Below are 24,581 nucleotides of genomic sequence, written 5' to 3' on the forward strand. Positions count from 1 at the left end.
CCAGGCTGAGGCGATTGCTGGTCGCAGTATAAAAACCGTGTGAGAGTATATACATTTTAGGATATTCTCCAGCTTTCTATCGGCAGGATCCTTTAGGGCGGCCGTATCAGGAGAGGGTAGTGCTACCTGTTTTGACAAACGTGTGAGCGCTTTATCCACCCTAGGGGGTGTTTCCCAACGTGCCCTATCCTCTGGCGGGAAAGGGTACGATGCCAATAACCTTTTAGGAATTATCAGTTTTTTATCGGGGGAAACCCACGCCTCATCACACACTTCATTTAATTCCTCGGATACAGGAAAAACTACAGGCAGTTTTTTCTCACCAAACATAATACCCTTTTTAGTGGTACTTGTATTATCAGAGATATGCAATACATTTTTCATTGCTTCAATCATGTAACGTGTGGTCCTAGTGGAAGTCACGTTTGTCTCATCATCGTCGACACTGGAGTCAGTATCCGTGTCTGTGTCTGCCATTTGAGGTAACGGGCGTTTTAAAGCCCCTGATGGCGTTTGAGACCCTTGGACAGGCACAAGCTGAGTAGCCGGCTGTCTCATGTCGTCAACTGTCTGTCGTAACGAGCTGACACTGTCACGCAATTCCATAAGCTCATCCACTCAGGTGTCGACTCCCCAGGGGGTGACAACTGTATAATAGGCAATTGCTCCGCCTCCATCTCATTTTCCTCCTCAAACATGTCGACACAATCGTACCGACACACCGCACACACACAGGGAATGCTCTGATAGAGGACAGGACCCCACTAGCCCTTTGGGGAGACAGAGGGAGAGTATGCCAGCACACACCAGAGCGCTATATATAAACAGGAATACCACTATAAAATGTGCTTTTCCTTTATAGCTGCTGTTATTATCAAAACTGCGCCAAATTAGTGCCCCCCCTCTCTTTTTTACCCTTTTCTGTAGTGCAGGACTGCAGGGGAGAGTCAGGGAGACGTCCTTCCAGCGGAGCTGTGATGGAAAATGGCGCCTGTGTGCTGAGGAGATAGGCTCCGCCCCCTTCTCGGTGGCCTTTTCTCCCGCTTTTTTGCAAGTTCTGGCAGGGGTTGAAATACATCCATATAGCCCTGGGGGTTATATGTGGTGTATTTATGCCAGCCAAGGTGTTTTACATTGCTGCTCAGGGCGCCCCCCCCTAGCGCCCTGCACCCTCAGTGACCGGAGTGTGAAGTGTGCCTGAGTAACAATGGCGCACAGCTGCAGTGCTGTGCGCTACCTTGTTGAAGACCGAAGTCTTCTGCCGCCGATTTTTCCGGACCTCTTCTTGCTTCTGGCTCTGTAAGGGGGTCGGCGGCGCGGCTCTGGGACCGAGCTCCGAGGCTGGGCCTGTGTTCGGTCCCTCTGGAGCTAATGGTGTCCAGTAGCCTAAGAAGCCCAATCCACTCTGCACTTCAGGTGAGTTCACGTCTTCTCCCCTTAGTCCCTCGAGGCAGTGAGCCTGTTGCCAGCAGGTCTCACTGAAAATAAAAACCTAAAACTTTCACTAAGAAGCTCAGGAGAGCCCCTAGTGTGCACCCTTCTCGGCCGGGCACAAAAATCTAACTGAGGCTTGGAGGAGGGTCATAGGGGGAGGAGCCAGTGCACACCAGGTAGTCCTAAAGCTTTTACTTTTGTGCCCAGTCTCCTGCGGAGCCGCTAATCCCCATGGTCCTTACGGAGTTCCCAGCATCCACTAGGACGTCAGAGAAATTATTATTATTATGTTGATTGGCAGACATCTGTCCTTTATTGTCCATCATCCCTGAAAAGACTGGTGACAAGTTACTGCTCTCTATTCATGAAGACTGGCATCCGTTGTGGGGAGAAAGGGAGGTCCGGGATCTGGGATCCAAAGGGGGTACCCCTTGTTCAGATGGGACGTGTGTAGCCACCATAACTGGTTAAGCCGGACCTCCTGTGATAGCAACATGGTCTGCATCCTGATGAGCATGTGTTGGCCATTCCAACGTGACAAGATCAGATGCTGAATGCCATGTTGAAGGTGGAGACCATAGACCCCAAGACCAGCATAGACGAGTGGATGGCGTTGAAGAAGGCTGCACAGGCAGTTGTGAAGGGTTGATATCTTGCTTGGTGGCAGGAAGATCCTCTGTACCTGTGAATCTAGGATGGCTCCTAGATGTAACATCCTCTGAGAGGGGGACAGGAAGTACTTTTTCCAGTTCAGAAACCAGCCATGCACCTGTAGGAGGGCAATGGTCAACTCAGAATGTTGCTGTTACATCTCTGGTGACTTTTGAACAATCAGCAGGTCATCTCGGTAGGGAAGTATACGAACCCCCTGATGCCTGAGTTATGTGGCCATAACTGCCATAATGTGAAACCTGGGGACCCTCATTAAACTGTTGAGGATTGGTCAAAAGGTCCCAAGGGTTTTTGGACCAGAACAGTGTGAGATAGAACCCTTTCTTCTGGGATGTTTTCCACTTGGGCTAAAGTAATTAGTGGAATACCACAGGGTTCTGTGCTGAGGCCACTACTATTTAATATATTTATTAATGATCTAGGAGAAGGACTAGAAAGCACAGTGTCACTTTTTGCGGACGATACTACAATATGTAGGGTAATCAAGTCAGATGTGGATGTGGATCTTCAGAACGATTTGTGAAAAAAACTATGGCACCGATACATACAACCTAGCGCATCAGATGAAGGTCAGGGACCCACTGTAATCAGTTATCCTCATGCGTGAGATTCCAGAACAAAGGGGGGGGGAAAGTGCATATAGTGAAGCACAATTTCATAAAGTGCATAAACGTTTGTAAATTAAAAACATTTCATATGCACACATAAAACACATAAGGTTATCAATAAAATCCACACACAGTTATCAATGCAGTAGCAACAATGAGATATAGCACAAAGTGCAATGTGTCTAGCAGCAAATGAAGTATCCACATAGGGAGTCCAAAGATGGGCAATTACCGGATATAGATGAAAAAAGCGATTTGTTTAAACTGGAAGTTTGGGCAACGAAATGGTGTATGAGGTTTAATGTGGAAAAAGGTAAAGTTATGCACTTTAGGACTAAGAATAAACACGCAAATTACCAATGAAATGGGGAAAATATAGGGGAAACAGTATTAGAAAAGGATTTGGGGGTATTCATTGATAGTAGATTTAGCGGCAACACACAATGTCAAAGTGCAGCAACAAGGCAAATAAGGTGTTAAGGGATGAGAGTGTAATCCTGCCACAATAAATCATTGGTACGGCCGCATCTTGAGTATTGTGTACAGTTCTGGGCACCACACTATAAAAGAGACATATTAGAACTTGAATAGGTTCAGAGGCGAGCGACCAAATTGATTAAGGGGTTGGAGACAGTGGACTATGAGGAGAGGCTTTCTAGGTTAGATATATTTACTCTAGAAATTAGATAACTAAGAGGATATTTGATTAATATTTACAAATATATAAAGGGGCAATATGTGGAGCTATCAGGTGAGTTGTTTACTAAGAGACCTCTACACAAAACGCGAGGACACCTCTTAATGCTTGAGCAGAGGAAATTTCGTACTCAGCGCAGGAAGGGATTCTTCACTGTAAGGGCAATACGAACATGGAATACACTGCTAGAGAAGGCTGTAATGGGGGACTCAATGCGTTTAAAAATGGGTTAGACAAATTTCTAATAGAAAGATATCCGAGGATATAGCCTTTAACCTAAATAGAATATGGAATGCAATACAATTCAGGTTGAACTCAATGGTCTTTTTTCAATCTCACCGACTATGTTACTATGTATGGCTTGTAGGAATTTCCGGGGTGTCGTTCATTAGGTCGACATACATTGGGTTGACCACATTTGGTCGACATGTACTAGGTCGACATGGAAAAAGGTCGACACGTTTTTTGACTGTTTTTGGTGTTGTTTTCTTCGGAAAGTGACGGGGAACCCCAATTAGTGCACTGTGTCCCCTCGCATGGCTACCGCTGCGCCCAGAAGAGGTTACCGTTTCCAATCGTAGTCCACGTGGATTAAGTATGAAAAAGGTCAAAAAAATAAAAAAGTGCGAAAAACTCATGTCGACCTTTTTCAAAGTCGACCTAATGACCATGTTGAACTAATGCATGTCGACCTAATGACCGCCATCTGAATTTCCCACGGTGACCAAATTGCAAAAGAGTTTGGTGCGTAAATGGCCATGAGACTCTATTGAAGGCTTTCTCCGCATCCAGAGCAAACAGCAAAGTGGGCAGTTTGGTGATGTTAATGTGATGGATAATATCAATGGTCCATCTAGTATTGTCCAGCGCTTGCCTGGAGGGAACAAAGCCCACTTGGTCCGGATGAATCAAGGAGGGGACAATTGGGTTAAGTCTATTGGACTTCAAGGATCAGATTGAACATCTGAGAGAGATGAGGGACCAGAGAGGACTGAAAAGTTTTGTAATACGACATCGGAAAGCCATAGGGACCAGGGGCTTTAGACGATTTTTGTGATTGGAGGGCCAATTTTATTTCTTCATCAGTGATGGGTCTATCCAAGCCCAACGAAATCTCCGAGTCTATGGGGGGGGGGGGGGGGGGGGAGATTACAGGAAGAAAGGTAATCTGAACGTAAAGGAGTACCCGAAGGTGTGGTGTCTGGGGTGGCTGGGAGGTTATACAATTTTTCATAGTAGGTTTCAAAGAGAGAGTTGATAGTGGTCAGGTTATATTGAAGAGTCCCATTGTCATCTTTTAAGGCTTAAACAGCCGATAGAGCTTTCCGAGCTTTAAGTCTGTTGGCAAAAAAGTGTATCAGCTTTATTACTTTTTTCATAGAATTTTTGTCTAAGCCAGCATAAGGATTCCTGTTTTTTTCAGCTAACAAAGCATTCAGAGCTGCCTTGGCAACAGTAAGACTAAATAATGCTCGAGTAGGGCATTTCTGGTGTTGGGATTATAAATTGTGGACCTCACCAGTGAGGGATTTCAATTTAATTTTGTGCTCTCTGTTTTTGTGTGAGGCATAGCTAATGATATGGCCTCTAATAACGGCCTTGTGCGCTTCCCAGACCAAGGGAGAACATGGGGCCTCAGTATTGTTGAGAGAAAAATAAGCTGCGATGGCAGAATTGATTTTATCCTGAAATTGTGTAATTTTTAGTAACGTTTAGTTTAAACACCATGGGGGGTGAGATATAGGTATGTCTAGAAAGTCAAACGAAGCAGGGAGGATCGAGTGTTCCGACCATGAATAGGAATTATAGAGGAGTCCACGATGTGTTTAGCTGCTAGGGTGCAACAAAGAAAGAGATCTAGTTGGGAATAAGTGTAATGTGGGGTGGAATTTTTTTTATAATCCCTAGAAGTAGGGTTGAGGGCTCTCCAAACATCAAAGAGACCACACTCTGTAATATGTTTGTTTAGAGAACGGCTTGAGGAGCTGGATTGTGATTGGGATGAAAAGGAGGATCTATCCAAGGAGTTGTCAAGAACTGCGTTGAAAACGCCATCCAATATAAGGTAACCTTTTCTAAACTTAATGAGTTCAGTAAAGAAGGAGTTAAAAAAAGGTTTGGACAGAATTAGGTGCATAAATGTTAGCTATCGTACATTCCAAATACCCCAATTTAATGGTAAGGCTAATATAATGCCCATCAAAATCCCTATGAACAGATTCAAGGGTGATTGGAATCTTACTGTTGAGCAGGATTGCCACTCCATTATGTTTAGTTTGGCTAGAGGAGTAGAAAACATGAGGATATCGTTTAGATTCTAAGGACGGGTGTGACGTGGCTTTGAAATGCATTTCTTGAACAAGAACGATCCCTGACCTTAGGCTCTGTAAGGACCGGAACAGTGAAGAGCATTTTTGGGGAGTATTTAAACCCTTGGCATTCATGGACGTCACAATCAGAGACATAGGGGATCATTTCGAGTTGATCGCTAGCTGAATTTGTTCGCATCGCAGCGATTGGGCTAAAAATCGGCAGTTCCGCGCATGCGTATATGGCGCAATGTGCACGCGTGACGTACGGGCACAACGAACGATGTAGTTTTGCACAGGGTCTAGCGATGCATTTCAGTGCACTGCTTGCCGCAGAGTGATTGACATGAAGTGGGCATTTCTGGGTGGCAACTGAACGTTTTCAGGGAGTGTGCGGAAAAACGCAGGTGTGGCAGGAAGAACGCAGGCGTGGCTGGGCGAACGCTGGGCGGGTTTGTGACATCAAATCCGGAACTGAATAGTCTGAAGTGTTCGCAAGCGCTGAGTAGGTTTTGAGCTACTCTGAAACTACACAAAAAATGTTTGTAGCCGCTCTGCGATACAACTGTTCGCACTTCTGCTAACTTAAAATACACTCCCAGTGGGCAGCGGCATAGCGTTTGCATGGCTGCTACAACTAGCTAGCGAGCAATCAACTCGGAATGACCCCCATGGTGTCCAGGGCTGAGAGGAAGAAAGAGGAGAATAAATAAATAAAAGGGCGAGAAGAGTGGGGGGAGAAGAAAGGATGGAACCTGTCAGGGACTACGAAAAAGAAGGAAAGAAAGGATGTGCCTGGAAGGATGGAGGGTTAGGAATGGGTGAGTCTGTGTGGCTATACCTCATGTCTTGCAGTGGAAGAAGCACACAGATGTCGGGACCAAAGTGGTCCAAAGTGAGGTAGGAACGAGTATCACACAGGCTAGCTCAGGGGGAAGTGGGGAAATAGTATTATGGAAAAATATCTAAGTTGAATAAGTAGGAAAGAGAGGATGGTGAAGATAAGGAAATTACAAAGAATGAGGGTCATGTCACTCCAGTGGTGTTTTAACAAAGAAATCAATAACATTGGCCCGATGAGGCACGTTTATCTAGCAACAAAATAAAGAGTTATACAAATGAGAGATAAACACAATGAAGTAAACAGGGAAATTTAGACTAGAACTTAATCGAAAACATTGAATCATAATAGTGATCATTTGAAATCGTAACTCAGACGTGGGGCCTCGGTTTGCATTGTAAAAAGTCCTCGGGGTGTCCCAGAGAAGCCAAGATGAGGCAACCCCAGAAAAGTGACCCAACTGCCACTCATAACGTGGCAATAGGCATGAAGCACCTTTTCAGCCCAGCTAGGGCACCCACGAGGAGATACAAAGAGACACAAAGAAAATAAGAATTTACTTACCGATAATTCTATTTCTCGGAGTCCGTAGTGGATGCTGGGGTTCCTGAAAGGACCATGGGGAATAGCGGCTCCGCAGGAGACAGGGCACAAAAAAGTAAAGCTTTACTAGGTCAGGTGGTGTGCACTGGCTCCTCCCCCCATGACCCCCCTCCAGACCCCAGTTAGGTACTGTGCCCGGACGAGCATACACAATAAGGGAGGCATTTTGAATCCCGGGTAAGACTCATACCAGCCACACCAATCACACCGTACAACTTGTGATCTAAACCCAGTTAACAGTATGACAACAGAAAGGGCCTCTTAAAGATGGCTCCTTAACAATAACCCGAATTAGTTAACAATAACTATGTACAAGTATTGCAGATAATCCGCACTTGGGATGGGCGCCCAGCATCCACTACGGACTCCGAGAAATAGAATTATCGGTAAGTAAATTCTTATTTTCTCTATCGTCCTAAGTGGATGCTGGGGTTCCTGAAAGGACCATGGGGATTATACCAAAGCTCCCAAACGGGCGGGAGAGTGCGGATGACTCTGCAGCACCGAATGAGAGAACTCCAGGTCCTCCTTTGCCAGGGTATCAAATTTGTAAAATTTTACAAACGTGTTCTCCCCCGACCACGTAGCTGCTCGGCAGAGTTGTAATGCCGAGACCCCTCGGGCAGCCGCCCAAGATGAGCCCACCTTCCTTGTGGAGTGGGCTTTTACAGTTTTAGGCTGTGGCAGGCCTGCCACAGAATGTGCAAGTTGAATTGTGTTACAAATCCAACGAGCAATCGACTGCTTTGAAGCAGGTGCGCCCAACTTGTTGGGTGCATACAATATAAACAGCGAGTCAGATTTTCTGACTCCAGCCGTCCTTGCAATGTATATTTTTAAGGCTCTGACAACGTCCAACAACTTGGAGTCCTCCAAGTCGCTAGTGGCCGCAGGCACCACAATAGGTTGGTTCAGATGAAATGCTGATACCACTTTAGGGAGAAAATGCGGACGAGTCCGCAGTTCTGCCCTATCCGAATGGAAGATTAGATAAGGACTTTTATAAGATAAAGCCGCCAATTCAGATACTCTCCTGGCAGAGGCCAGGGCTAGTAACATAGTCACTTTCAATGTGAGATATTTCAAATCCACCTTTTTCAATGGTTCAAACCAATGGGATTTGAGGAAATCTAAAACTACATTTAGATCCCACGGTGCCACCGGAGGCACCACAGGAGGCTGTATATGCAGTACTCCCTTGACAAAAGTCTGGACCTCAGGGACAGAGGCCAATTCTTTTTGGAAGAATATTGACAGGGCCGAAATTTGAACCTTAATGGATCCCAATTTGAGACCCATAGATAATCCTGATTGCAGGAAATGTAGGAAACGACCCAGTTGGAATTCCTCCGTCGGAACCCTCCGATCCTCGCACCACGCTACATATTTTCGCCAAATGCGGTGATAATGTTTCACGGTGACTTCCTTCCGTGCCTTAATCAAGGTAGGAATGACTTCTTCTGGAATGCCTTTCCCTTTTAGGATCTGGCGTTCAACCGCCATGCCGTCAAACGCAGCCGCGGTAAGTCTTGAAAAAGACAGGGACCCTGCTGTAGCAGGTCCCTTCTCAGAGGTAGAGGCCACGGTTCGTCCGTGAGCATCTCTTGAAGTTCCGGATACCAAGTCCTTCTCGGCCAATCCGGAACCACTAGTATTGTTCTTACTCTTCTTTGCCGTATGATCTTCAATACCTTTGGTATGAGCGGCAGAGGAGGAAACACATACACTGACTGGTACACCCAAGGAGTTACCAGTGCGTCCACAGCTATTGCCTGTGGATCTCTTGACCTGGCGCAATATTTGTCCAGTTTCTTGTTGAGGCGAGACGCCATCATGTCTACAATTGGTCTTTCCCAACGGTCTATTAACATGTTGAAGACTTCTGGATGTAGACCCCACTCTCCCGGATGAAGATCGTGTCTGCTGAGGAAGTCTGCTTCCCAGTTGTCCACACCCGGGATGAACACTGCTGACAGTGCTATCACGTGATTCTCCGCCCAGCGAAGAATCTTGGCAGCTTCTGCCATTGCACTCCTGCTTCTTGTGCCGCCCTGCCTGTTTACATGGGCGATCGCCGTGATGTTGTCCGACTGAATCAACACCGGCTTTCCTTGCAGGAGAAGTTCCGCCTGGCTTAGAGCATTGTAGATTGCTCTTAGTTCCAGAATGTTTATGTGAAGAGACTTTTCCAGACTCGTCCATACTCCCTGGAAGTTTCTTCCTTGTGTGACTGCTCCCCAGCCTCTCAGGCTGGCGTCCGTGGTCACCAGGATCCAATCCTGAATGCCGAATCTGCGGCCTTCTAATAGGTGAGCCTTCTGCAACCACCACAGAAGTGACACCCTTGTCTTTGGTGACAGGGTTATTCGCAGGTGCATCTGCAGATGCGACCCTGACCATTTGTCCAACAGATCCCTTTGGAATATTCTTGCATGGAATCTGCCGAATGGAATTGCTTCGTAAGAAGCCACCATTTTTCCCAGGACTCTTGTGCATTGATGTACTGACACTTTTCCTGGTTTTAGGAGGTTCCTGACCAGATCGGATAACTCCTTGGCTTTTTCCTCTGGAAGGAAAACCTTTTTCTGAACCGTGTCCAGAATCATTCCTAGGAACAGCAGACGAGTTGTCGGGATTAAATGGGATTTTGGAATATTCAGAATCCACCCGTGTTGTCTTAGCACCTCTTGAGATAGTGCTAAAGCTGTCTCCAGCTGTTCTCTGGACCTTGCCCTTATTAGGAGATCGTCCAAGTATGGGATAACTAATACGCCTTTTCTTCGAAGAAGAATCATCATCTCGGCCATTACCTTGGTAAAGACCCGAGGCGCCGTGGACAATCCGAACGGCAGCGTCTGAAACTGATAGTGACAGTTTTGAACAATGAACCTGAGGTACCCCTGGTGTGCGGGGTAAATCGGAACGTGTAGATACGCATCCTTGATGTCCAAGGATACCATAAAGTCCCCTTCTTCCAGGTTCGCTATCACTGCTCTGAGTGACTCCATCTTGAACTTGAACTTTTTTATGTAGAGGTTCAAGGACTTCAGATTTAGAATAGGCCTTACCGAGCCATCCGGCTTCGGTACCACAAATAGAGTGGAATAATACCCCTTTCCTTGTTGTAATAGGGGTACTTTGACTATCACCTGCTGAGCGTACAGCTTGTGAATGGCTTCCAACACCCTCTCCCTTTCGGAAGAGACGGTTGGTAAGGCAGACTTCAGGAAACGATGAGGAGGATCCGTCTCTAATTCCAACCTGTACCCCTGAGATATTATCTGCAGGATCCAGGGGTCTACCTGCGAGTGAGCCCACTGCGCGCTGTAATTTTTGAGACGGCCCCCCACTGTCCCCGAGTCCGCTTGAGAGGCCCCAGCGTCATGCTGAGGTTTTTGCAGGAGCCGGGGAGGGCTTCTGTTCCTGGGAAGGAGCTGCCTGTTGGTGTCTCTTCCCTCTTCCTCTGCCTCGTGGCAGGTACGACAAGCCCTTTGCTCTCTTATTTTTGTAGGAGCGAAAAGGCTGCGGTTGAAAGGTCGGTGCCTTTCTCTGTTGGGGAGTGACTTGAGGTAAAAAAGTGGATTTCCCGGCAGTAGCCGTGGCCACCAAGTCTGATAGACCAACTCCAAATAACTCCTCCCCTTTATACGGCAAAACCTCCATGTGACGTTTTGAATCCGCATCGCCTGTCCACTGTCGTGTCCATAAGGCTCTTCTGGCTGAAATGGACATAGCACTCACCCGAGATGCCAGTGTGCAAATATCCCTCTGTGCATCACGCATATAGATAAATGCATCCTTTATTTGTTCTAACGACAGTAAAACATTGTCCCTATCTAGGGTATCAATATTTTCAATCAGGGATTCTGACCAAACTACTCCAGCACTGCACATCCAGGCAGTTGCTATAGCTGGTCGTAGTATAACACCTGCATGTGTGTATATATTCTTTTGAATAACTTCCATCTTTCTATCTGATGGATCCTTAAGTGCGGCCGTCTCAGGAGAGGGTAACGCCACTTGTTTGGATAAGCGTGTGAGCGCCTTGTCCACCTTAGGGGGTGTTTCCCAGCGCGCCCTAACCTCTGGCGGGAAAGGGTATAATGCCAATAACTTTTTTGAAATTATCAACTTTTTATCAGGAGCAACCCACGCTTCATCACACACGTCATTTAATTCTTCTGATTCAGGAAAAACTGTTTGTAGTTTTTTCACACCATACATAATACCCTGTTTTACGGTATCTGTAGTATCAGCTAAATGTAACGTCTCCTTCATTGCCAAAATCATATAACGTGTGGCCCTACTGGAAAATACGTTTGAATTTCTACCGTCGTCACTGGAATCAGTGCCCGTGTCTGGGTCTGTGTCGACCGACTGAGGCAAAGGGCGTTTTACAGCCCCTGACGGTGTTTGAGGCGCCTGGACAGGCATTAATTGATTGTCCGGCCGCCTCATGTCCTCAACTGACTGTTTAAGGGAAGATAAACCATCACGTAATTCCATTCTGGTGTCGACCCCCTGGGGGGTGACATCTGCATATTTGGCAATTGCTCCGCCTCCACACCAATATCGTCCTCATACATGTCGACACCACGTACCGACACACACCGCAAACTCACAGGGAATGCTCTAATGAAGACAGGACCCACTAGCCCTTTTGGGGAGACAGAGGGAGAGTCTGCCAGCACACACCACAAAGCGCTATATATACAAGGGATATCCTTATATTAAGTGCTCCCTTATAGCTGCTTTAATATATATATATATAGCCATTAATGTGCCCCCCCTCTCTGTTTTACCCTGTTTCTGTAGTGCAGTGCAGGGGAGAGACCTGGGAGCCGTTCTGACCAGCGGAGCTGTGACAGAAAATGGCGCCGTGTGCTGAGGAGATAGGCCCCGCCCCTTTTTCGGCGGGTTCTTCTCCCGCTATTTTTCCAGTCAGGCAGGGGTTAAATATCTCCATATAGCCCCTATGGGCTATATGTGAGGTATTTTTAGCCTTGTATAAGGTTTATATTTGCCTCTCAGAGCGCCCCCCCCCAGCGCTCTGCACCCTCAGTGACTGCCCAGTGAAGTGTGCTGAGAGGAAAATGGCGCACAGCTGCAGTGCTGTGCGCTACCTTATGAAGACTGAGGAGTCTTCAGCCGCCGGTTTCCGGACCTCTTCACGCTTCAGCATCTGCAAGGGGGTCGGCGGCGCGGCTCCGGGACCGGACTCCACGGCTGGGCCTGTGTTCGATCCCTCTGGAGCTAATGGTGTCCAGTAGCCAAGCAGCAAATCCACTCTGCATGCAGGTGAGTTTACTACTTTCCCCCTAAGTCCCACGTTGCAGTGATCCTGTTGCCAGCAGGACTCACTGTAAAGAAAAAAACCTAAACTAAACTTTCTCTAAGCAGCTCTTTAGGAGAGCCACCTAGATTGCACCCTTCTCGTTCGGGCACAAAATCTAACTGGGGTCTGGAGGGGGGTCATGGGGGGAGGAGCCAGTGCACACCACCTGACCTAGTAAAGCTTTACTTTTTTGTGCCCTGTCTCCTGCGGAGCCGCTATTCCCCATGGTCCTTTCAGGAACCCCAGCATCCACTTAGGACGATAGAGAAAGTAAAAACAAAAAACAAAAACAGCAAAAACAGAGTAACATCTTTGAATATAAGGATTACTGCAGGCAAAAAATAGTAGTCTGTAACAATGAAATGTATCAGGCGGACCTAACGTCCTTTAAGGAACAGTGCTATATCCGAGAACATTAGTAAAAAACAAACAAACACAACAACAAAAACCAAAAAAAATGCTTTACATTTTTTTAAACAGTTTGGACTATGAGGACCGTTGGGAACCCGCAGGAAGGTATGTGTCACGATCTAGGTAATTCCTTATCAGTATTTACCTTCCAAATGCCTCCTGAGACTGTCCCAGTGTTCCAAGCCTGGATTCCATCTGCACTGTCTGTGTGCAGCACGCTGCATCTCATTGTCTCTAATCTCTTTACTGTGATTCTGGCAGCATCAGGGTTAAGTTTCACATGCAAGTTACAAACAATCTTTCCCTCCAAAAAGCTAACATGGGCGCAGCCATGTTTTCCTTATCACATGTTACCATTCAGCCTATCAGCTGCACTCTACTCTCAGCCTGATTACCCAGCAGCTGCACTCTGGTCTCTGGTTAATCAGCCAGCCAATCCCTGTTTCCCAGCTGGTATAAATATCTTGTTCCTGGGGTGGAAAGATGTCAGTGCTTCAATTGTCTTCAGTGATCCCAGTGTGCAGTCCTCCCATGGGCTTTCTCTGCAGTACAGCCTGACTCTGCAGTGTCTCATCATTGCACCTTGTGACTGGCAGTTACCTGACACTGGCTTCCAGCGGTGCTCTGCCCTGCCAGTAACCATCGGTGGTCCGCCATCGATCCCAAGTAACCATCGGTGTTCCGCCATCGATCCCAAGTAACCATCTGTGTTCCGCCATCGATCTCAAGTCACCATCGGTGTTCCGTCATCGATCCCAAGTCACCATCGGTGTTCCGTCATCGATCCCAAGTAACCATCGGTGTTCCGTCATCGATCCCAAGTAACCATCGGTGTTCCGTCATCGATCCCAAGTAACCATCGGTGTTCCGTCATCGATCCCAAGTCACCATCGGTGTTCCATCATCGATCCCAAGTCACCATCGGTGTTCCACCATCGATCCCAAGTCATCATCGGTGTTCCGCCATCGATCCCAAGTTACCATCGGTGTTCCGCCATCGATCCCAAGTCACCATCGGTTTGCTATCATCAGTATTCCTCTGAACTGTGTTTCCTATTACCAGTACCAAGTCATCAGTATTCCTCTGAACTGTGTTTAATAAAACCTTTGAACTTTCCTTCGTTGTCTTGGTCACGCCTTCGGGCATTTGTTCTAAAGGTTCCCTGCATGTCCAAGAACCCTGTACTGCCTCCCAGGTACACATATACCTCAGCCCCTATAACTGAGGCTTCCCCCTGGTCAGCACCAGCCCTCAGTTGTGACCGTAAGCACTGATCCAATGGATCCGGCCGGAGACCAGGTCCAAGCGACCAGGCCGATGCAAGAACTTGCAGCCTGCCTTGAACGTCAGGGGGCTACACGGGGCCATGTGATTCGCTGTCTCCAGGACCTCTCCTCTCGGCTGGATGGAATACAAGTAACCCTCCGTGGTTCAGGGGCGTCCAGTACCTTTGGTGGTTTCCCCACCCACTATTCCCGTTTCTGCTCCTTTTCTCCATTTACCGACACCTGCCAAGCTTGATGGTTCCCCAAAAGCCTGTCAGGGTTTCCTAAATCAGTGTGAGATATATTTCGAGTTACAGCCTGGCAGTTTCCCAACTGACTGCACCAAGGTTGCTTACATCATCTCCCTCCTCAGTGGCTCTGCCCTCGATTGGGCATCACCTCTATGGGAGCAGTCAGATGCCGTGCTCTCTTCATATGCAGACTTCGTGGCAACCTTCAGGTGCATCTTTGACGAACCCTCAGCCTCCTCTGATATCCTCCGGCTACGTCAGGGGACACAAACAGTCGGTCAATGTCTGGTACAGTTCCAGATCCTAGCGTCTGAACTTTCCTGGAATGATAACACTCTTTACTCAGCCCAGGAAGGGGCGTCTGTGTCTACAGCCCAAGGAGGGGGGCGTCTGTGTCTACAGCCCAAGGAGGGGTATCCAATGTTCAAGCTCTAGTAGGGGCATATGAGTCTTCTCAAAAAGGAGTTTCTGATCCGTCAACCCCAGGAGGGGTGCTGGAGAAAACAACCCTGAGAGAGGTGTCTGATTCGTCAACCCCAGGAGGGGTCACCAAAGTTTCAGCCCCAAGGGAAGTATCCAGAGCCAAGTTCCCAGATGGAAATTTTTGTGCTACAGATGCAGTTATGAACTCCTGTTTGCAGTCTTCAGAGAGCACCACCCTGTTGGCATCCAGCATGGACCAGGTCCAGGATGGTCTAACTGAACACTCGGATACCACTCATTCCGGTTCTAACCGGATTCTGACTCCTTCAGTTCCAGCTGATTCAACTGTCTTTAGACTCAATCCGGTTCCATCCGTCTGTCTGAAGATTCCTTCGGTTCCAGCCGATTCCTATATCTCTGGACCCAATCCGGTTCCATCCGTAGGTCCAAAGACTCCTTCAGTTCCAGCTGATTCAACCGTCAATCCGAAGACTCCTCCGGTCCCAGCCGGTTCAAGCTTTTCTGGACCCAATCCGGTCCCATCCGTCTGTCCGGATCAGCCTCCTTCGGCTCCAGCCGATTCCAATACCTTCGGATCTAATCCGGTCCTATCAGTCGGTCTAAAGTCTCCGCCGGTCTCAACCGGTTCAAGGTTGTCTGGACATAATTTGGTCTCGTCCATAGATCCGGTACAGTCTCCTCTGGTCCCAGCCAGTTCAAGTTCATCAGGATTCAATCTAGATCCTTCCATTTGTTCAGGTAAAGAACTTATAAGAAGTGTCCTGGGGCCACTCCTAAAGGAGGGGGTGCTGTCACGATCTAGGTAATTCCTTATCAGTATTTACCTTCCAAATGCCTCCTGAGACTGTCCCAGTGTTCCAAGCCTGGATTCCATCTGCACTGTCTGTGTGCAGCACGCTGCATCTCATTGTCTCTAATCTCTTTACTGTGATTCTGGCAGCATCAGGGTTAAGTTTCACATGCAAGTTACAAACAATCTTTCCCTCCAAAAAGCTAACATGGGCGCAGCCATGTTTTCCTTATCACATGATACCTTTCAGCCTATCAGCTGCACTCTACTCTCAGCCTGATTACCCAGCAGCTGCACTCTGGTCTCTGGTTAATCAGCCAGCCAATCCCTGTTTCCCAGCTGGTATAAATATCTTGTTCCTGGGGTGGAAAGATGTCAGTGCTTCAATTGTCTTCAGTGATCCCAGTGTGCAGTCCTCCCATGGACTTTCTCTGCAGTACAGCCTGACTCTGCAGTGTCTCATCATTGCACCTTGTGACTGGCAGTTACCTGACACTGGCTTCCAGCGGTGCTCTGCCCTGCCAGTAACCATCGGTGTTCCGCCATCGATCCCAAGTAACCATCGGTGTTCCGCCATCGATCCCAAGTAACCATCGGTGTTCCGCCATCGATCCCAAGTCACCATCGGTGTTCCATCATCGATCCCAAGTCACCATCAGTGTTCCACCATCGATCCCAAGTCACCATCAGTGTTCCACCATCGATCCCAAGTCATCATCGGTGTTCCGCCATCGATCCCAAGTTACCATCGGTGTTCCGCCATCGATCCCAAGTCACCATTGGTTTGCTATCATCAGTATTCCTTTGAACTTTGTTTCCTATTACCAGTACCAAGTCATCAGTATTCCTCTGAACTGTGTTTAATAAAACCTTTGAACTTTCCTTCGTTGTCTTGGTCACGCCTTCGGGCATTTGTTCTAAAGGTTCCCTGCATGTCCAAGAACCCTGTACTGCCTCCCAGGTACACATATACCTCAGCCCCTATAACTGAGGCTTCCCCCTGGTCAGCACCAGCCCTCAGTTGTGACAGTATGCATGAAGAGAAACGGAGCTCCCCATCCGGGGCATGCCCGAGGAGGCAAAACAATTTAAGAAACAGCTATGGCAATTCTCAAATTTACCAACATAGTAAGTCAAGGAACATAGGGGGTCATTCCGAGTTGATCGCACATAGAAACTTTTTGCTGCTCCTGCGATCAACTTGACGCCGTCTATGGGGGAGTGTATTTTAGCATAGCAGTGATGCGATCGCTTGTTCAGCCCTGCTATGCTAAAAGAGTTTCCTGCAAAACAAGACCAGGGTCTGACTTACTTACCCTGTACGACGGATCCAGCGATGAAGGTCCCGGAATTGATGTCAGACAACCGCCCTCCAAACGCCTGGACACGCCTGCGCTTGGATCTCCACGCCCAGAAAACGGTGAGTAACCGCCCCGGAACGCCTCCCCGCTGTCAATCTTCCTGTGATCGCGCTAGCAATCACTTTCCTCTTTCTTCTGGTCGTTGCCCGGCGACGGCTGTCACTGGGCAAAGACGCGCGTGCGCATTGCTGGCGCCACCCATGTGCAGTTCCGACCCATTTGCACCGCAGCGAAGAACCACTGCTTGCAAACGGGTCGGAATGACCCCTATAAAACGATACTTGCGAACTCATGAAGACAGTCACAGAAGAAGTAGTAGCAACCAGGCTAATAAGTACATTTATGGGTTGGAGGAGGTTGCTGGAGAGGCACGCAATTCTTCTAAATGAGCCAAGAAGTCATTACCCTCTCTAGGGTCTCTAATGACAGCTGCCTTTCCATGGAGGTTGATGAGTAATTTGAAAGGAAAACCCCAACAATAGCGGATACCACGTGTTTGAAGAACAGTTGTCAGGTTCTTGCGTTCTCTCCTTTTAATAATCGTAGATTGAGCCAGATCTTTGAAGAACTGCAATTTCGCATTCTCAAATTGCACATGTGGTTTCCCTCTAGTCGGGTTAAGGACCAATTCCTTGTCCCTGAAACTAAGGAAACGTATAATGACATCTCTGGGGGGATCACTGTCGCGCGGTCTAGGTCAAAGAGGTCTATGGGCTCTTTCCAGTTTAAGTTGCCGGGATCGAATGTCTGAGACTTTATAAAAGAATATTTTGTGGAGATATGCTTCAAGATCAGCTGGGGTGATGGATTCTGGGATGATACGGATCCGTAAATTACTTCTCTTCTCCCTATTCTCTAAATCTTTGTTTTTGGTACGCAATTCCGATACATCTTGAATGATATGGTCTACGTCCCTAAGAACCTCATTTTGGACTTTTTGGTGGGTGTACTGATGTGATTCCAGTTTCTAAGTCCTAGAGGACAGAGACGAAAGGTCAGATCTGATTGAAGTAACCGCCTTGTCTAGTTTAGTTTCCATGGAGCCCATTATAAGAGAACGGAGGGTCAGGATATCCCCCTTAGTTGACGGGGTAGGTGAAGCTTTAGCTTCTGTATCTAGTTGGGTGAGATGGGGTGAGGGAGGATCGGATGATGAGGATGACTTATCGTTTTTATGGAAATGTTGCGAAATGTCCCCTCCAGCTTTTCGTCTAGTAGTAGAGTTGGATTTACTCATGATAGATGGTAGCTAGACAACTTGGTATGTAGAATAACTATGAAAAAGGGTGAGTTACTTCTGCGAGTAACCAGAGCCACAGAGCAAAAACTGCCAAAATGAGTTATGTAGATATATGAGAATGAGGAGCTAGAAAAATACCACTGGTGGACACAGCCATGAATTAGTTAGTGGAGCATGGTGGCGCTGTGTCTCCTAGAAGCCGAGTGGGACCTCAGTATAATGTCTGTCCGTCTGAAATGCGGACAGCATATCAAACGGAGGGGCCCATTAAACAGGCCAGGGCCTTAGAGAGAGCTGGAGGCGGGAAACAGCAATGTGAAGGCTATGAGGCTCTGGAGTCTAAGCCTAAAGAACCCAAGGTTTAGTGAGGGTGAGAAAATAAATTGCAGTGTATTTTACCTGGAGTATTGAAGGATACACTCTCCAGTGAACACCCAGAGTTTCTGCACAGTACTAACATTGTTGTGAGCATCCCAGGTGTGTATAGAGGGAGAGGGTGAACACAGGAGCCAGTGGTCTAATTCCCCCTATGAGCCTTCAGGCTGCTGAAGCTGTGGCTGGCAGTGTGAGAGGGAGGAATCCAAGACGGCCGCCAGGCATCCCGGAACCAGTCCAGACAGCCTGATCAGTGACTCCAAGGCCGGCACAGCAAAGCTCTCACTAAGATAGCAGAGCAGGGGGGCCAGCGGATGATAGTGCAGTGAAGCGGCATGCTGGGCTCCAGAAGGTGCCGGGGGAAGGCACCCTCCTGCTTCCGCAACTCTGGAGAACCGCTGAGGCCACTGGTGGAAATTGAGGCCCTGGCCTGGGAGACACAGGTAGGCTGCAATCCGTGGGAGCTTCTGGAAATGCTCCACGATTCCGCAGCACTCACCCGGTCACACAGGGGGCTCTGTATATTTAAAGACACGCTGCAGGAGCGTTAAAGACAGCCAGGGATAGGTATTTTGGGCTCTTAAGCTTGGTGTAGGTGAGAGCACTCCCAAAACGTGGCTGCCCATTATCACAGCCAAACCACGCCCCACTTGTGTGTAGAATTTTGAAGGGAAAAATGAATTTATTCCATTTTGGAATAAGGCTGTAACAAAACAAAATGTCGAAAAAGTGAAGCACTGTCAATACTTTCCGGATGCACTGTAGGTTCCCAAAATTCACACCACCAGAAGGAGAAGGCTATTCATAGGTGCTCTCCCCGGACTACTTCACCTTTGCACAGCCTTCTCCTTCTGGTGGTGTGACCTTTTGTATGCTTTCTGGTCCACACTCATCCAAACCTGGCTCTCGGCTTGTACTGCTCTATGCACTGAACCCTCAAATTTCATGGCCAGGGACATCGACCAATGTAAAACTGGAACCCTTCTCATATTTCATTATGTAAAGAGCAGTATTGGGGGAGACAGAAGTCTGGGTTTTCATGTACTTTCCAGTTAGGAGACTGCTGAAGAGTAACGTTTTACCCAAGTCGCACAAGCAAACGAGAAGGACAGCTCTGCGGCTAGTCTGACTCCTCCGCAGTAGGTCCACAGCAACAACGTAACCAGCAAGGCAGGAGTGCCACAGCCACGGAAAGCACAGTCGGCTCCTGTCCTTGGGAGAAGGTGGAGCCACCGACTTCTAGTGAACTGGTATAACCGCTTTTGCCACACTGTTAAGAAATTTAAGCAGGGATTTTTTGTATAGTGATAACGGCCCAGGGTACAGATTTAGACGCCAAAAGGAAGGATCTGGGGGAACCTCACAGCCTAAGACTAATGCAGAGAGAGAAATAACTTTCTCCCAAGAGGGACGTAGTGCCTTGACAGTCCTACCAAACATGTAAGGGTCCACCAATTCCATTTCTTGGTTCATTGCTGCAAAGTCACCCCCACACCCTCTCGTACCACTAGCAACCGTGGATTTTCTGTCAAGGACGGGATCTAAAATGTTGTTAAAATCCCCCATCATTATTAAAGAACTCCCAGGGAGTAGGGCCTTAAGTTCGGCAGCTTTCTTTATAACTTCATATATGAAGGGGGGAGGGATATAAATGGGCAAAATAAGAACCAGCAAATAATTCAATCTACAACTTATAAAGATATATCTACCTCTGGGATCTGTCTGAACTTGTTCTAGAACAAAGGGGACATGTTTATGTATTAGGACCCACCTAGTCCCTAACCTCAAACATAACACCCGGTCTTAATCCATATCTAGCAACCATTATCATTCAAGCAGCGTGTTACTGCTGCCTTTATCCGAGAAGAAAGTGAAAGCAATGTATGTAATAAACACTACGTCTTGGGAGGTGCTCAACCCTTCCAGAATATCATCCCCGGATTATTACGAATCCCACTGAAACTGTAGCTAGCGGAAGAAAACCATAACTAAGAACAGTTAGAAATCATTGCAAGAGCACAAATACGGCAGGAAAAATTGCATCAGAAAATACAATAACAAACATTCCCACCTTCCGTTTATGTAAACATATTGAAAGATACCCCTGTAGCTGAAACATATATAGGAGCAGTATATTTATAGTTAGGTAAAGGCCCAGCATATAGGTAGACAGTATATCAGTCCATAGTTATGGCACGGGCAGCCGGGAAGTTGCGGTCCAACCACACCATCGCTTCTCTAGGAGTCATGAAGAATTTATAGGTACCATCATGAATAACTCTTGGTTTTGAAGGGAACAGCATTGCATATTGTAATCCCAGTTGTCACAGTTGCCTTTTGACCGGTAGAAATTGTGCCCTCTCTTTTTGCACGTCGACCGCAAAATCAGGAAATACGGATATCTTTGTACCATTGCAGCTCAGGGGATCCTTGGTCCGTGCAAGTCTTAGGACAGAGGGGGTCGTCCCGAGTTGATCGTAGCTGTGCTAAATTTAGCACAGCTACGATCATTCACACTGACATGCTGGCGGACCCCCAGCACAGGCCTAGTCCGCCTCGTAGTGTCAGTGCCGGCACCACCGCACAGAAATGCAAAGGCATTGCACAGCGGCGATGCCTTTGCACTTCAAGAGTAGCTCCCGACCAGCGCAGCTTTAGCGTGCTGGCCGGGAGCTACTCGTCGCTCCCCGGCCCGCAGCGTCTGCATGTAACGTCACACAACCGCCGTGGTCCGCACCCCGTTTGGTCCGGCCACGTCTGCGTTGGCCGGACTGAGCCCCCTCCTGCCCAGCGACCGCCTCTGCCTCAGAGGTGAACGCTAGGCAACGACGGCTGGCATGCGCAGTTCCGACGCGATCGCTGTGAGAAACTGCAACGAGCAATCGGGTCAGAATGACCCTCAGTGTCTCTATCATTATAATGCAGGAATTTTGCTATAAACGTGTGTGGAGGCGCACGTGGGGATACAGCGTGTGCAGGAAGTCTATGCGCTCCCTCCACTGCAAAATGCTTGGAAAAAGATTCCAGACCATAGTTTTCTATAAACTTTTTTCTGGGACATTCCCTTCCATATTATTTCTTCTGAGGCGACCTTCCAGATCCGTCAGTTTCCTGTGAGTTTCAACCATTTGAGAGTCCATCTTGTCCATACGGACACATAGCGGAGACATTTTGTCCTCTCATGTGGATGTGCGAGTTTCTACTTCTCCCACTCTCTCTCACTTTTTGCAGGTCATTGTGAGTAATAGATAGGCCAGATTGAATCTGGCCTATTTTAGCCAACAGGTGCTCCTCACTAGCCACCGCTGTGTCAAGAACTTTCTGAAGTGCGGTATCTGTTACTTCTGAAGATGACACTTCGGCATGGGGAGAAACAGGCCTGGGATAGCGGGGGTGCCGGTGCCCTGGCATATTTTTCCAGCTGTAGCAGCATGGTGCGTCCTCACCATGATAAGGTTATTGGAGTAGGTGAAAATAAGCGCCCAAGAGTGTAGATTGTATAACCAGGTGAATAAAATGAAGGTATCAAGAAGGGGTATATTAAAACCAGTTAGGAAAACTTAACTGAAAACCAGAGAAGCTTAATTCAGACGATGCTTCTTTGACGCTTAATACATGTTGAAAAAAAGAAAAGCAAACATAGTGTGTACTGTTTTTTTTTAAAAACAAATATCGAAATATATCACTGGCTAGGAATCATTAGGCTCAATTAGGGAAACAGCATATTCCCAAGTATGCAATCAATATATAGCCTGGGCAGTGTATATATAGAAGATAAAATTATTTAATACACGTAATGACATAAAAATACATAAAAATATGAATAGCTGTATATCATGTGTACAGAATAAAAGATTATATCAAGCTTATCTGTCCATAAATAGGGGATGAAGTCCTGTTGATGACGGACGAAACGCGTTGGGACTACCTGCTGACATTTCCTCTCATGGACAGATAAGCCATATATAATTTTGAATTCTGTACGCATGCATTCCAGCTATTTATGGACAGATAAGCTTGATATAATCTTTTATTCTGTACGCATGATATACAGCTATTCACATTTTTATGTATTTTTATGTCAGTACGTGTATTAAATAATTTTATCTTTTATATATACACTGCCCAGGCTATATATTGATTGCATACTTGGGAATATGCTGTTTCCCTAATTGAGCCTAATGATTCCTAGCCAGTGATATATTTCGATATTTGTTTTAAAAAAAACAGTACACACTATGTTTGCTTTTCTTTTTTTCAACATGTATTAAGCGTCAAAGAAGCATCGTCTGAATTAAGCTTCTCTGGTTTTCAGTTAAGTTTTCCTAACTGGTTTTAATATACCCCTTCTTCATACCTTCATTTTATTCACCTGGTTGTACAATCTACACTCTTGGGCGCTTATTTTCACCAATTCCTTTAAATCCTTATGTGTGCATGCCAAGCACATATGTATGTATTATAAGCTGCCACTCACTTAATATATTGAGAAGTGTTTTTATTCTTTATTTATACTCTATTTTTACAAAAGGTTATTTTAAACTCAAGGTATAGATAACACAAAGCTGCACCTAAGCGCCATAGTCTTTATTTCTATAGGTTATTGGAGTAATTTATCAAATAAGCTAAGTAGCAAGGGTACTGTGTAAATGCTGCTCAAATGAGTCTTGTAAGACACTGTTGTGATAGGGCAAAATAAAGTTGCAGCACCAGCAGGATTCCACTGTAAGCAATGTCACCCTTGGTGTGGATATATGAGCAGGGAGGGAGGTGGCAAAGATGGCCGCCTGAGCCTCTAATAGATCCCTTTGTCGACGTGCAGTAGATGCCTGCCTCACCAGCCGTGCACTTGTGTGTTCAGATGGCAGCCCCAGGTTCAGGGTAGCTCACACTGCGGATCCTCCACACAGCCTCACCCGCTGCTCACAACCGCTCTGCTCCGCCGCGTCTCCAGCCTGCAGAGACAGGAAGCCGCTCCCAAGTCCTCCCGCACCACTTCAGTGCCTGCGCTCCGGTCATCAGAGCTCCGGATTCCAGCCACGCAATCACATTGGGTAAGCGGCACCTGCACCCTAGGATCTTCCGCCAGCACAATCTGCTGAGTAAATAGCCGGGGACGCCTGTGGAGGATAGTTACCAGGATGTATGGAGCGGGAGAGCACAGACTCTAGGTAGTACTCGATGCGCTCCGTAGCTACATCCCCACAAAGTAGTTCTAAGTGGTGGTTAGAAAAAAAGTGAAAGTATTTGTTTTTTTCTCTTACATCCTAGAGGTTGCTGGGGACTCCAAAAGGACCATGGGGTATAGACGGGATCCGCAGGAGCTTGGGCACACTAAAAAGACTTTGACTGGGTGTGAACTGGCTCCTCCCTCTATGCCCCTCCCCCAGACCTCAGTTAGACTTTGTGCCCAGGAGTGACTGGACACACACTAGGGGAGCTCTACCAAGTTTCTCTAGAAAGACTTTTGTTAGGTTTTTTATTTTCAGGGAGACCTGCTGGCTACAGGCTCCCTGCATCGTGGGACTGAGGGGAGAGAAGTCAGACCTACTTCTTCTTAGTTAAGGGCTCTGCTTCTTAGGCTACTGGACACCATTAGCTCCAGAGGGTTCGATCACTTGGTTCGCCTAGCTGCTTGTTCCCGAAGCCACGCCGTCACCCCCCTCACAGAAGCCAGAAGAAAGAAGCCGGGTGAGTATTAGAAGAACTGAAGACATCAGATGGCAGAAGACTTCAGTAACGGTACAGCGCTACGCTCCATGCTCCCACACACACCACCAACGGCACTCACAGGGTGCAGGGCGCTGGGGGGGGGGGAGCGCCCTGGGCAGCAGTTACTGGGGTCAGAGGACTGGCAAAACGAATATGCGGTGCCAGGCACCGTATAGAATACCCCCGCCAGTATAATAAATTTCAAATTGTGCGGGCTACAGCGCGCCGGGAA

At 47.4% G+C, this 24,581-nt stretch overlaps 1 protein-coding gene across 1 annotated transcript in view; it reads left to right on the forward strand.

The window, feature by feature from the left end:
* LOC135057093 (zinc finger protein 268-like) overlaps positions 1–24,581 on the forward strand; it is a 189,224-nt gene that overhangs the window by 80,424 nt on the left and 84,219 nt on the right. The window lies entirely within an intron of this gene.

This window comes from Pseudophryne corroboree, chromosome 3 (genome assembly GCF_028390025.1).
Source record: "Pseudophryne corroboree isolate aPseCor3 chromosome 3, aPseCor3.hap2, whole genome shotgun sequence".
Taxonomy (NCBI): domain Eukaryota; kingdom Metazoa; phylum Chordata; class Amphibia; order Anura; family Myobatrachidae; genus Pseudophryne; species Pseudophryne corroboree.